Below are 13,837 nucleotides of genomic sequence, written 5' to 3' on the forward strand. Positions count from 1 at the left end.
GGTCCTGGAGGGCCGAAACACCTCTGTTTTTCATCCTCTCCTTCTAATCAGGGGCTAATTCAGACCTGGGACACCAGGTGAGTGCAATTAACTACCAGGTAGAAATAAAAAACAGAAGTGTTTCGGCCCTCCAGGAGCGGAATTGAAGAACCCTGGTCTAGACGATCCTATCTACCAATCAGGGCTGTATATGTAAATATATTTAAATGTGTATCAACACGTCGCCCACACGATCAGACTGAGCATTTCAATGGCAAGGAGGCTCTGGAAAATAAATTATAAAAAATGTATTTGAAATAAACACAGTGATTTATTAGACATACAGTGATGATTTAAACATGACATAAAACATTCTTCATGGGGGCTTTAAAAAGAAGCCAAACAAAATTCTAACCATGTTTCCCAATCATGCTGTACTTGCTGGGTATGTGTAGCAACCATCACATGGAAATGTCTTTACAATTACAATTCCCAGTGTGTACGGTAGACAGTAACATGTTCTATAAAGTGAAAAAATTATATTGGTTGCACTTTACTTAATAGTCTCTTCTATTTACCTGGTAAATAACAACTGAAATATGATTGTAAAATAAAGTGTTACCATTGTCAATGTAATGTTCATTAAACCTGAAGGCCTGAGTGAAACAATCCCCTGGTATTATGAGCAGATGTGGGTTCAGTGTGTCTTACCATGTCTCTCTTTCTCTCTCTCTGTTTCTCTCAAGCAAAAAGCAACAGAAGAAAATCTCACTCATAAAACATAAAAATGCTATTTTTTCAAAAACATGCTTCATAAATTGTATGAACTCGACTGATATACACTACATGACCAAAAGTATGTGGATACCTGCTTGTCGAACATCTTATTCCAAAGTCATGGGCATTAGTATGGAGTTGGTCCCCCTTTTGCTGCTATAACAGCCTCCACTCTTCTGGGAAGGCTTTCCACTAGATGTTGGAACATTGCTGCGGGGACTTGCTTCTATTCAGCCACAAGAGCATTAGTGAGGTTGGGCACTGATGTTGGATGATTAGGCCTGGCTCGCAGTCGGCGTTCCAATTCATCCCGAAGGTGTTTGATGGGGTCTGTGCAGGCCAGTCAAGTTTTTCCACACCAATCTCGACAAACCATTTCTGTATGGACTTTGCTTTGTGTACAGGGGCAGTTTCATGCTGAAACAGGAAAGGGCCTTCCTCAAACTGTTGCCACAAAGTTGGAAGCACAGAATCGTCTAGAATGTAATTGTATGCTGTAGCGTTAAGATTTCCCTTTACTGGAACTAAGGGGCCTAGCCCGAACCATGAAAAACTGCCTCAGACCATTATTCCTCCTCCACCAAATGTTACAGTTGGCACTATGCATTCGGGCAGGTAGTGTTCTCTTCGCATCCGCCAAACCCAGATTTGTCCGTCGGACTGCCAGATAGTGAAGCGTAATTCATCACTCCAGAGAACACGTTTCCACTGCTCCAGAGTCCAATGGCGGCGAGCTTTACACCACTCCAGCCGACGCTTGGCATTGCACATGGTGATCTTCGGCTTGTGTGCGGCTGCTCGGCCATGGAAACCCATTTCATGAAGCTCCCGACGAACAGTTCTTGTGCTGACATTGCTTCCAGAGGTAGTTTGGAACTCGGTAGTGAGTGTTGCAGCTGAGGACAGATTATCTTTACACGCTAAAGCAATCGGTGGTCCCATTCTGTGAGCTTGTGTGGCCTACTACTTCGAGGCTGAGCCGTTGTTGCTCCTAGACGTTTCCACTTCACAATAACAGCACTTACAGTTGACCGGGGCAGCTCTAGAAAGGCAGAAATTTGAGGAACTGACTTATTGGAAAGGTGGCATCCTATGACGGTGCCACGTTGAAAGTCACTGAGCTGTTCAGTAAGGCCATTCTACTGCCAATGTTTGTCTATGGAGATTGCATGGCTGTGTGCTCGATTTTATACACCTGTCAGCAACTGTGTGGCTGTAATAGCCGAATCCACTGATTTGAAGGGGTGTTCACATACTTTTGTATATGTAGTGTACTTGCATCAAACTCACATGCTGACAGAGAACCTCACTAAAACGTGATGCCATCTCTTTCCCTTCCTCTCCCCCCCTCTGCAAGGCTGCTACAGCGATCCCTGTATCTATGGCAATGCAGAAGAGCTGTGTCCTCTACTTCCTCTCTATCCTCTTCCCCATATCACACACACACTCAGGACTGAGTGGGGTAAGTGAACTCAGCGCTGGTCCAGAGGAGAGGAGAGAAAGGTCTGTGTTGCTGCATCGCTGATCCACAGAGAGGAGAGGAAGGAAGAGAGCTGGGTAGAGCTGAAGGCATTTGTCCTTGAGACTGACTGACTGCAGCTGGCTGCAGGGCTCTGGAGGAAACAGTGAGAGTGAGTACTGAGCCGGACAGGGCAGGGGCTGGATGGGGTGTTAAGAGATGTTGTTGTTGGATATTTAGACTGGGGACATTTAGAGGGTATTTGAAAGTGTGTATCTTGAGTGGGGTATTTTGACCAGGGCAGTTGGCTAGAGGGCATTTGGGCTGGGATAGAAATGTGTGTGTGAGTGTGTGTGTGTTTCCTTTGTCCAGGTGGTAGAGGTCTGTCCTGTACTCAGGTATACCCACCTCACTTAGGTTTCTATCGGCTTTCTGCTCTCCCAAAACAGTGTGTGCCATTACCCACAATTAGTTTTGAGAATAGCTATCTTATTACATTCCTCAATCTTCCGCCTGCATTTTAAGGTCAAGTTGGTCAGTACTGAGTTGTTCTCTGTCATTTTTCCAATACATATTCATCCTTCTTTCCATCTCGCTGCGGTTAAGTAAACATTTATTTACAGAGCTTTACTCTCTCCCTCCCTCAATCCCTCTCTACTGCCTCCCTCTCTCTAGTGTTGACAGATCGATAGTTATACATCTATAATTGGAAGACATCAATTATGGCGGTCCTCCTAGGACCGTCATTATCATGTGTAATCTTGCAGAAAATTACATTTGGAGTGGTGTTCCTGGCGTAGCTGAGACCCACTGGTCTGTGTTAGCCTGGTTAACTGGCTGCTGCTCAACCTATCCACCTTTATAGGAGCGAGAGAGAGGGAGAGGGAGGGGCGGTGGGGAGAGGTAGAGGGCATAGAGAGAGAGGGACAGGTATGTGAGAAGGAGAAGGGGGAGGGACAGGAGAGAGGAGGGGAGAAAAAAGAGACAGATGGAGTGGAATTGGAGAGAGAGAAGGAGAGGCAGAGAGAGGACGGTACAGAGAGAATGAGAATGAGAATGAGGGAGAGAAAATGGAAGAAGGAGAATGGGTATAGGAACTGGAGAGAGTGAGAGAGAGGAAGAACAGAAGAGAGGTGGGATGAAGTGTGAGGAAATTGGCACCTAAAAACCCTGTGTATTAAGTCAACTGACATCCAGACAGAGTAAGATTATACCACCTGTGGAGAGAGAGGTTAACTGTGTGGTAGGCCAGGTAATCCGATCTTTAGAGTGTGTCTCTGCCTGTTTGTCTGCCTGCGTGCGTGTGTGTGTGAGGTTCCTGCTGTCGTCAGCAGGTGTCTGAGTTTGAGACATCATGCTGAGAGGGTCAGGTGCTGACTAACAGTATTCCACCTGTGCAAGCACCACCCTGGCAGCTTCACACCTGAGATGTGCCCCGTGATAGGCCTGGGAAGCAGGTGTGTGTATGCAGAAAAGGCCAGATATGAGGATGACAAAGAATAAAACAGAGATAAGGTGTGGAGAGCCGTGGTAACCTTGGGCATCTTCTCCCTCCCTCTTTTTGTTTAGTTTTCTCTATATCTCTGTTTAACATTTTTGAGGAGAGAGGCGAGCAGAACAAAAAAGAGAGATACAAAGAAAGAGAGAGAAAGGGAAGAGTTTAAAGAATCAGGAAGGACAGGAGGACAGAGACAGAAAGATATGTAATTTAGAGAGATACACTACATGATCAAAAGTATGTGGACACCTGCTCGTCGAACATCTCATTCGAAATTCATGGGCATTAATATGGAGTTGATCCCCCCTTTGCTGCTATAACAGCCTCCACTCTTCTGGGAAGGCTTTCCACTAGATGTTGGAACATTGCTGCAGGGACTTGCTTCCATTCAAACACAAGAGCATTAGTTCGGTCGGGCACTGATGTTGGGCGATTAGGCCTGGCTCGCTGTCGGCGTTGCAATTCATCTCAAAGGTGTTCGATGGAGTTGAGGTCAGGGCTCTGTGTAGGCAAGTCAAGTTCTTCCACACTGAAGTCATGCTGAAACAGGAAAGGGCCTTCCTCAAACTGTTGCCACAAAGTTGGAAGCACAGAATCGTCTAGAATGTAATTGTATGCTGTAACGTTAAGATTTCCCTTCACTGGAACTAAGGGGTCTATCCTGAACCATGAAAAACAACCCCAGACCATTATTCCTCCTCCACCAAAATGTACAGTTGGCGCTATGCATTCGGGCATGTAGCGTTCTCCTGGCATCCGCCAAACACAGATTTGGCTGTCGGACTGCCAGATGGTGAAGCGTAATTAATCACTCCAAAGAACGCGTTTCCACTGCTCCAGAGTGCAATGGCTGCGAGCTTTACACCACTCCAGCCGGCATTGGCATTGCGCATGGTGATCTTCGGCTTGTGTGCGGCTGCTCGGCCATAGAAACCCATTTCATGAAGCTCCCGACGAACAGTTCTTGTGCTGACATTACTTCCAGAGGCAGTTTGGAACACGGTAGTGAGTGTTGCAACTGAGGACAGGCGATTTTTATGTGCTATGCGCTTCAGCACTCGGCGGTCCCGTTCTGTGAGCTTGTGTGGCCTACCACTTCGCGGCTGAGCTGTTGTTGCTCCTAGACGTTTCCACTTCACAATAACAGCACTTACAGTTGACCGGGGCAGCTCTAGCAGGGTAGAAATTTTACAAACTGACTTGTTGGAAAAGTGCCATCCTATGACGATGCCACGTTGAAAGTCACTGAGCTGTTCAGTAAGGCCATTCTACTGTCAATGTTTGTCTATGGAGATTGCATGGCGTTGTGCTCGATTTTATACACCTGTCAGCAACGGTGTGGCTGAAATAGCTGAATCCACTAATTTGAAGGGGTGTCCACATACTTTTGTATATATAGTGTATCTGTGTATAGGGAGATAGAGAAAGAGAAGTGAATTTGTTAATCCTGTGCTCCTTGCTGAGAGGACATCCTCTGTAATCCTCCAGTGGTTAATAAAGGTCTGCTTACATAAAAACCTGAAAATACAGGTTGGTGGGTGACCTGCTAAACACAATGACAGAGGGGAAGAGAGAGAAAGAAGGGGAATTGGGGAGATAGAAGGAGAGCGAGGGAGAGAGAGAGAGAGGTTAAACCTATCATAGGTGAAAGCAAGTGTTCCACGTTATAGTTTCAGATCAGTGATTACTCCAATGAAGGGAGGAAGAAAGTATGTTGGCTTTTTAGGACTCCACTAGGGGGCAATCCATACAAAAATATTTAGGGACAGCTGCAATAGGGTGGTTATGGTCCGGCAGTGACCCAACAGTGTTTTTTTCTTCCCTCTGTATTCCAAACGGGACCATACAAGGTCATGTGAGCGGTGGAAACCATTTAAAACCATTGAATAGTTGGTTGTCCCAGTAGACTAAGTGGCGGTTCTATGGTCAGTGGCGTGATCAGGTGGTCCCAGAGGTTCTACTACAGTTTCCCACACAGGAAGGGATCAGCCACTGGTGGCAAGGCTCTGATAGTGAATACATCCTGTTTCCTGATCAATATTCAATGTGTGAGTGACTGATCAATATTTTGACAAATCTGCTCATCTTGGCACTAATCTATCAATCTATCAGTCTATCTATCCAAAGACCCATCCGTATAGTTTCTCCCTCCCTCTCTCTTCTCCTACTCCTTACCCCTTCCTCCAGTCCTCCTCCCTCTATCTGTCTATCTCTCTCCCTCCTTCTCTCCCTCCATCTCGACATCTTTAAACCACTTAAGTGTCAGATAGTATGTACTATATCTGTGCAGTTAGACAAGAGTGTTTGCCTACAACATGTCTAAGTAATTGATGGATTGCACTGAGTTAGATGATAGCTAAACTGATTATTCTCAGTGCGTCTCGCAGTGATGATGTCAGAAGGACCAGATGAAGAATGATGAGGTGAGACAGTAGGGGGTTAGGGACACCAGAAAGTGACACTCTTGGTTTGGAACGCAATCTGACAGCTGTCCCTATGGAGGGGGTGCTGGGATTGGGCAGGGTGTACAGTAAATCAAGGTGAGTTGACATCACTGAGTAAAAAAATATATATAGTTAAATTGACTCTACTGGAGTTAGTGTTGATAACTGGAGTTGAATGGGACGGAGTACTTTTAACTCCATTAAGAGTAACCAGAGACAGGGAGTTAAAACTATGGAGCATCCACATATGTGGGAGGGGCACCATTGTCATATTTCCCAGCATGCTCTGTTTCAGGTAGATTTTTTGAATTGTTTGTTTCAATATCTGTGTTTTCGCATGTACATTGATTGTTTTTGATCTTATGCTACACAATGATATGTAACATATATTTTCCTAAACTAATCTAATCTGTAAAGGGTTGGATTTATTTAAACCTTTACTGAGAAGGCTGTTCCAGCTTATTTTATGTACTGTTGGTAGACTCTGACACTAGTTTTCTACTCCCTGCTCTGACATGCATTCTGAGTGTAAATTGTGGGTGATTGCTGGATATGAATAGAGATAGGATGTCACATTGTAAGCCACCATAATATGACACAGAAATATGTAAATTAGACTTTCCACCCTTTCACTTCAAATGGGACCATGTAGACCCCAAAATAGTGTTGAGTTCGTCTCAATAGGAGTTGAATTAACTCTTGTGATTATATTGTGAGAGTAAACATTACTCTAAATAATTAACTCTAGAATACTGAACAACACTGCAGAGAGTTATTTTCAATTAATACTGTACAGAGTGAAACCCAATGATGCAGAGTTAAATATCAACACTAAATATGAGCATATACAACTCTGAAAAAATAACTCTATTGCCAGAGTATGTTTTACTCTTTTTAAGACTGGGACCAAACGTTATCTGTAACAGAGTTAAACCTTAAATTAGAGTTAAATTTACTCTGCCATTTTTACAGTGTGAGGTTTGAGGGTTGCTTCCCCCACTCGCTCAGATTGAGAAAACTGAAGTAATCCATACCATGGTCAATGCTGACTGCTTGGTTTTGTGTTACAGGTCTCTACTTTTCAGAGCTTTGAGAGGGTAGGCTACACAGCATCGACCTCTGGGTAGAGAGCTTATCGAGCATGAAAATGTGATCTTTATTTTAATAGATTCCACAAAAGTCTTGTCAATCTTCCTTGAAAAAGCCAATGTATTTAATATGCTGGACATCCATTTTCGTGAAGCTCATTAAAAATGACATTAAGCTTAGGGCACCAAATACAGAACAGTACCCCAGGTTTGTTTCATGTGTTTTATTCAGAAATGCATTAAAATACATGAGTATTTTAGTAAATAGGAACGGTCTGGTAAGGTGATGCAGGTATTATCATTAGAGCAAGTGAACAAACGAATTTCCGTGATATTAAACTCAAGTGGCTAGCTAGACGCCACTGTGGCCCTGCTCTTGTGTGTCTCGCTATTGTTGTATTCCATCCCAGGATGACTGCTTTGTGCCAAATAAAATGTAAATCTTGCTCAAACAACGACTTAACTGATAAAATAAATAATCTTTGCTCTCCCCTCCTTATTAAATTTGCTTATGGCTTTGAACTTGAATTAGTCAATGTGTACGACCGAACAAAACAGCACAATAACTTGGCTCAGGCTATAAAGAATCCATTGGTAGTAACAGCTACTAAAATCTATTAGGGAAACTTCACCAACATAGACATTATTCTTCCTAAATGGTTTATTGAAGATCATTTCCCTGTGAAGATTATTTTCATGTGTTACATCTGCATTCGGGATTAGGTTGAGATTTAGTGATTGTATATGATAGCAGCACTTAACACAGACGCAGATAATATGACACTATGGCCATATGACGTGAAATAGAGGTCTTTGGCCACATCAACAGTGGGTTTGGCCTTTCGAAAGAAGAATGCATATGTAGAAAATACATAATCCCTACTGTAAAATATGGTGGTGGATCTTTGATGTTATGGGGCTATTTTGCTTCCACTGGTCCTGCGGCCCTTGTTAAGGTCAGTGGCATCATCATGAACTTTACCAAGTACCAGGACATTTTAGCCAGAAACTTGGCCGCAAGTGGATCTTCTAGCAGGACAATAACCCCAAGCACACATCAAAATCCACAAAGAAATTGTTCATTGACCACAAAATCAACATTTTAGTCTCCGGACTTGAATTGAAGAGGGCAGTCCGTAAGCTCTGACAAAGGGTATCAAGAATCTGTAAAGATTCTGTATGGAGGAATGGTCTAAGATCCTTCCCAACGTGTCCAATCTCATAAAACAAGGCTCAGTGTCATTATCCTCACAAGGGGAGGGTGCTGGAGCATTGAAAACAGGGGATCCCCAAAAAAATTGTATTTCTTCTTAAATTAAATCTCTTTCTCTGAGAAATTGTATTAGTATAGAAATATGTATTTTTAAAATGTTTTGAGCATACAATATAGCTCAGTATTTGGGTTATTTTACAGGTATTTTTTGCTCATCTTTATCAAGGGACCCAATAATTCCAGACCCCACTGTCTACTGTTTGTATATATGTGCACACGTGTGTGTGTTTTGTGAGGTGTTTAATGCGTCATATGTGTGTATGTGAGTGAGGTGTTTAATGCGTCATATGTGTGTATGTGAGTGAGGTGTTTAATGTGGAGCACATTACCTGTGTGATAAGAACCACTCTATGGAGTCTGATGTCTGGGGCTTATCAAAAAGCAGATTAGCAAAGCGATTTCGCCTTGCTACAGTTTGGTTTTCCAGGGGTCGCTTCAGAACATGATACTGTGTGTTGTACATTATGTGCGTATGAAAGCGAGAGGGGGGGGGCTAGGTTCACTTCAAAACACTGAACACTACTCAGACTACGTAGATTTGAATCTGAAGTGTCCATTTCCACTGCTTTGATATCAAAACCACATACACACAGAAACACATCCTGTATGCACATTTATGCTGTTCACCCCTGCATCACCTTCCTTTGAGTTAGACGACCAGCTAATGAAATTAGAAAAGACAATTGGAAACAGTCATTGTTATCTGGACGTCAGCATAATAGACAGTATGTGGACCTCCCCAGCATTGCTTAACATTGATCACTTTACCCTCCACCTCTTTCTCTCTATTTATTGATCAGTCTTTCTCTTCTTCCTCTTTTCTTTTTTTCTCTCTCTTACCTTCTCTCTCTTTCTGTGATTTGTGTCTTGTGTTTTGTTTGTGTTTTTGTATACCTCTCTCTATATTCTTTCCTCTAAGCCTGCCTGATACAGTAATCCAGTTGAGTGGCTTTGTGGGGGTGATTTGGCCACTGGCTGATCGCAGGCAGAATCTCTCTGTTAAGTGATTCACCATCCAGTGATCAGAGATTTCGTAAGACTCAGCCCGGACATGTTGCTGAGGGCTAAAGAGGGTTCTGAGTTCTTTAGTAAAGGAAAGAAAATGAAAATATGTGCCTTGTAGAGAAGACAAGTGGAGTGTCTTCAAAGTATGCCTTAAGCATGTAGGCATAGTAATGTGTTGATGATGGTCTTATTTTTCATATAAAGTCAATGTGCTCCAGTGGTAATTCTAACACCCCATTTTCATAGAAGTCTCTCAGCTTTTGAATATTGTTGCTCCTCTTTGAAAAACGTTCCTCGGTCATTAGGTATACAGTTGAAAACAAGTGACTCTGAAACACATTTGTTACCTGCTCGTGTGCCAGAGGTGGCAAGTTGCTAGAGTCACACTCTGGCGTGTGTGTGCATGTGTGTGTGCATACAGTTGAAGTCGGAAGTTTACATACACCTTAGCCAAATACATTTAAATTCAGTTTTTCACAATTCCTGACATTTAATCCTAGTAAAAATTCCCTGTCTTAGGTCAGTTAGGATCACCACTTTATTTTAAGAATGTGAAATGTCAGAATAATAGTAGAGACAATGATTTATTTCAGCTTTTATTTCTTTCATCACATTCCCAGTGGGTCAGAAGTTTACATATACTCAATTAGTATTTGGTAGCATTGCCTTTAAATTGTTTAACTTGGGTCAAACGTTTCGGGTAGCCTTCCACAAGCTTCCCACAATAAGTTGTGTGAATTTTGGCCCATTCCTCCTGATAGAGCTGGTGTAACTGAGTCAGGCCTCCTTGCTCGCACACGCTTTTTCTGTTCTGCCCACAAATGTTCTATAGGATTGAGGTCAGGGCTTTGTGATGGCCACTCCAATACCTTGACTTTGTTGTCCTTAAGCCATTTTGCCACAACTTTGGAAGTATGCTTGGGGTCATTGTCCATTTGGAAGACCTATTTGCGACCAAGCTTTAACTTGCTGACTGATGTCTTGAGATGTTGCTTCAATATATCCACATAATTGTCCTTCCTCATGATGCCATCTATTTTCTGAAGTGCACGAGTCCCTCCTGCAGCAAAGCACCCCCACAGCATGATGCTGCCACCCCCGTGCTTCACGGTTGGGATGGTGTTCTTCGGCTTGCAAGTAGCCCCCTTTTTCCTCCAAACATAATGATGGTCATTATGGCCAAAGAGTTCTATTTTTGTTTCATCAGACCAGAGGACATTTCTCCAAAAATACGATCTTTGTCCCCATGTGCAGTTGCAAACCGTAGTCTGCTTTTGTTATGGGTTTTTTGGAGCAGTGGCTTCTTCCTTGCTGAGCAGCCTTTCAAGTTATATCGATATAGGACTAATTTTACTGTGGATATAGATACTTTTGTACCTGTTTCCTCCAGCATCTTCACAAGGTCCTTCACAAGGTCCTTCGCTGTTCTGGGATTGATTTGCACTTTTCGCACCAAAGTACGTTCATCTCTAGGAGACAGAACACGTCTCCTTCCTGAGCGGTATGATGGCTGCGTGGTCCCATGGTGTTTATACTTGCATACTATTGTTTGTACAGATGAACGTGGTACCTTCAGGCATTTGGAAATTGCCTCCAAGGATGAACCAGACTTGTGGAGGTCTACACATTTTTTTCTGAGTTCTTGGCTGATTTATTTTGATTTCCCATGATGTCAAGCAAAGAGGCACTGAGTTTGAAGGTAGGCCTTGAAGTACATCCACAGGTACACCTCCAATTGATTCAAATTATGTAAATTAGCCTATCAGAAGCTTCTAAAGCCATGACACCATTTTCTGGAATTTTCCAAGCTGTTTAAAGGCACAGTCAACTTAGTGTATGTAAACTTCTGACCCACTGGAATTGTGATACAGTGAATTATAAGTTAAATAATCTGTCTGTAAACAATTGTTGGAAAAATTACTTGTGTCATGCACAAAGTAGATGTCCTAACCGACTTGCCAAAACTATAGTTTGTTAACAAGAAATTTGTGGAGTGGTTGAAAAACGAGTTTTAATGACTCCAACCTAAGTGTATGTAAACTTCCGACTTCAACTGTATGTGTGTACATTGAGGGAAAAAAGTATTTGATCCCCTGCTGATTTTGTACGTTTGCCCACTGACAAAGAAATGATCAGTCTATAATTATATGTTAGGTTTATTTGAACAGTGAGAGACAGAATAACAACAAAAAAATCCAGAAAAACGCATGTCAAAAAATTTTATAAATTGATTTGCATTTTAATTAGGGAAATAAGTATTTGACCCCTCTGCAAAACATGACTTAGTACTTGGTGACAAAACCCTTGTTGGCAATCACAGAGGTCAGACGTTTCTTGTAGTTGGCCACCAGGTTTGCACACATCTCAGGAGGGATTTTGTCCCACTCCTCTTTGCAGATCTTCTCCAAGTCATTAAGGTTTCGAGCCTGACGTTTGGCAACTCGAACCTTCAGCTCCCTCCACAGATTTTCTATGGGATTAAGGTCTGGAGACTGGCTAGGCCACTCCAGGACCTTAATGTGCTTCTTCTTGAGCCACTCCTTTGTTGCCTTGGCCGTGTGTTTTGGGTCTGTGATGTCACGAGAGGCTGTGTCCTGGAGGGACGTTACATCCCCCTGAGGTGGCTGCAAACCCAGACAGCTATGGCTCCATCTGCTGGTATGGTCGGGAACTCCACCCCTCTATGGCCAATCTTCCCACGCAGCTGAAACAGATCAGGAGCTGATGAGCTGAAGGTTTGGAAGGGAAGAGACACACTGAGAGGGAGTGTGTGGGTTGTGAAGAAACACAGTCTCCAAGCTGGGCTCTCGGGAGGACAAGAGTGCTGCACGTCCACTTCCATGAGGAATATAAGGATTTGGAGATACTTACCTTTGGGAAATACTCACCTTTGGATATATGCACCTGTGGAAATACGTGTGGGACATTTGGAAGGACGTTTTGCTGGGTTGGCCACTAGCTGCAACGTGGAATACAGTAAGACTGGGGAAAAGTTATTTGAGCGAGGGAGAGTTATGATTTTGGATGTGGAAGAGACATCCTTGAACTGTTAAACCTTAAAGAGCCACCAGAGAACAGAATTGTGTTATACTTTCGTTAGTTTCCCCAAGACCTTTAATAAAATCCTTGTTTTGGTTGAACCTGGTCTCCTTGCACTACTTGAGCAATCCCGCTGAAAGCTGTGTAGCCTCTCGTGACATCACAGATGGTGGAGAATACGGGCACGCTCAGCGTTAATAGTGCATGTCAGAGGAGGATACCGAAGGTTTGATCACCCAGTTTTCCAAGTTGGCCGTAGGCTCCCGCCGACTGAAATGGAGGACATATTGAAAGCCCTTGTTGCTGGCCAGCAAGCCCAGATGCAAGCAAACGTGGCTCTCTTGGAGGAGCAAAATAAAGCCAACCTTCTGAAGGCAGAGGAATTGCAGTTGCAGAGACAGAGGGTGGTCCAAAATACCCGCCCAATAAAGGCAAGTGACTTTATATCTAAGATGGGAGCTACCGATGACATTGAGGCATACCTGCATGCATTTGAGGCCACGGCCACTAGGGAAGCCTGGCCCAAGCAACAGTGGGTTGGTCTGTTAGCCCCCTTTCTAACCGGGGAAGCGCTGAATGCTGTCCGGGACCTGGGCCCTGACCAGGTTACTGACTATGATGCCCTGAAGTCTGAGATCCTCAGCAGATATGGACTCACAAAGTTTGGTATGGCCCAGCGCTTTCACAGTTGGACCTTCCAACCAGACCAACCTCCTCGGGCGCAGATGCATGAACTTGTCCGACTCGCAAGGAAATGGCTGGATCCGCAGAGGAATACAGCAGCGGCGGTGGTGGAGGCCGTTGTGGTGGATCGTTACACTACGCGCCCTGCCTTGTGAGGCAAAACGGTTCATCAGTCAACAGGCCTTGACCACGGCTGATCTGACCGTGGAAGCTGTGGAAAAGTACCAGGCCACAGCGGAGATGCTGAATGCTTCCCGAAAAGACCCCAGGAGGGCGGCCCCACCACAAATGGGAAGAACCCGTCCAAAGGACCCCAAGGTCTCTAACCCAGCCACGTCAGGACTTATCCCGGCTCCAGGGGGGAGCCAGAAACCAGGCGGGTCCAAGAAGAGTACACCAGGATGGGGAACCTCGACAGTGTTACCGGTGTGGGGAGATGGGACATATCTCCTGGCAGTGTGGGAAACCAGCCGATGAACCTATGCCCACTGCGGAGTCCTCCAGCTCAGCACCCACACATCGTTTTGCCTCGCTCTTGGGAGTCGTAGATGGCGGCCCAGATCGACCCCCCCACCTGCCCGGTAACTGTGA

The sequence above is a fragment of the Coregonus clupeaformis genome, chromosome 36 (genome assembly GCF_020615455.1).
Source record: "Coregonus clupeaformis isolate EN_2021a chromosome 36, ASM2061545v1, whole genome shotgun sequence".
Lineage (NCBI taxonomy): Eukaryota > Metazoa > Chordata > Actinopteri > Salmoniformes > Salmonidae > Coregonus > Coregonus clupeaformis.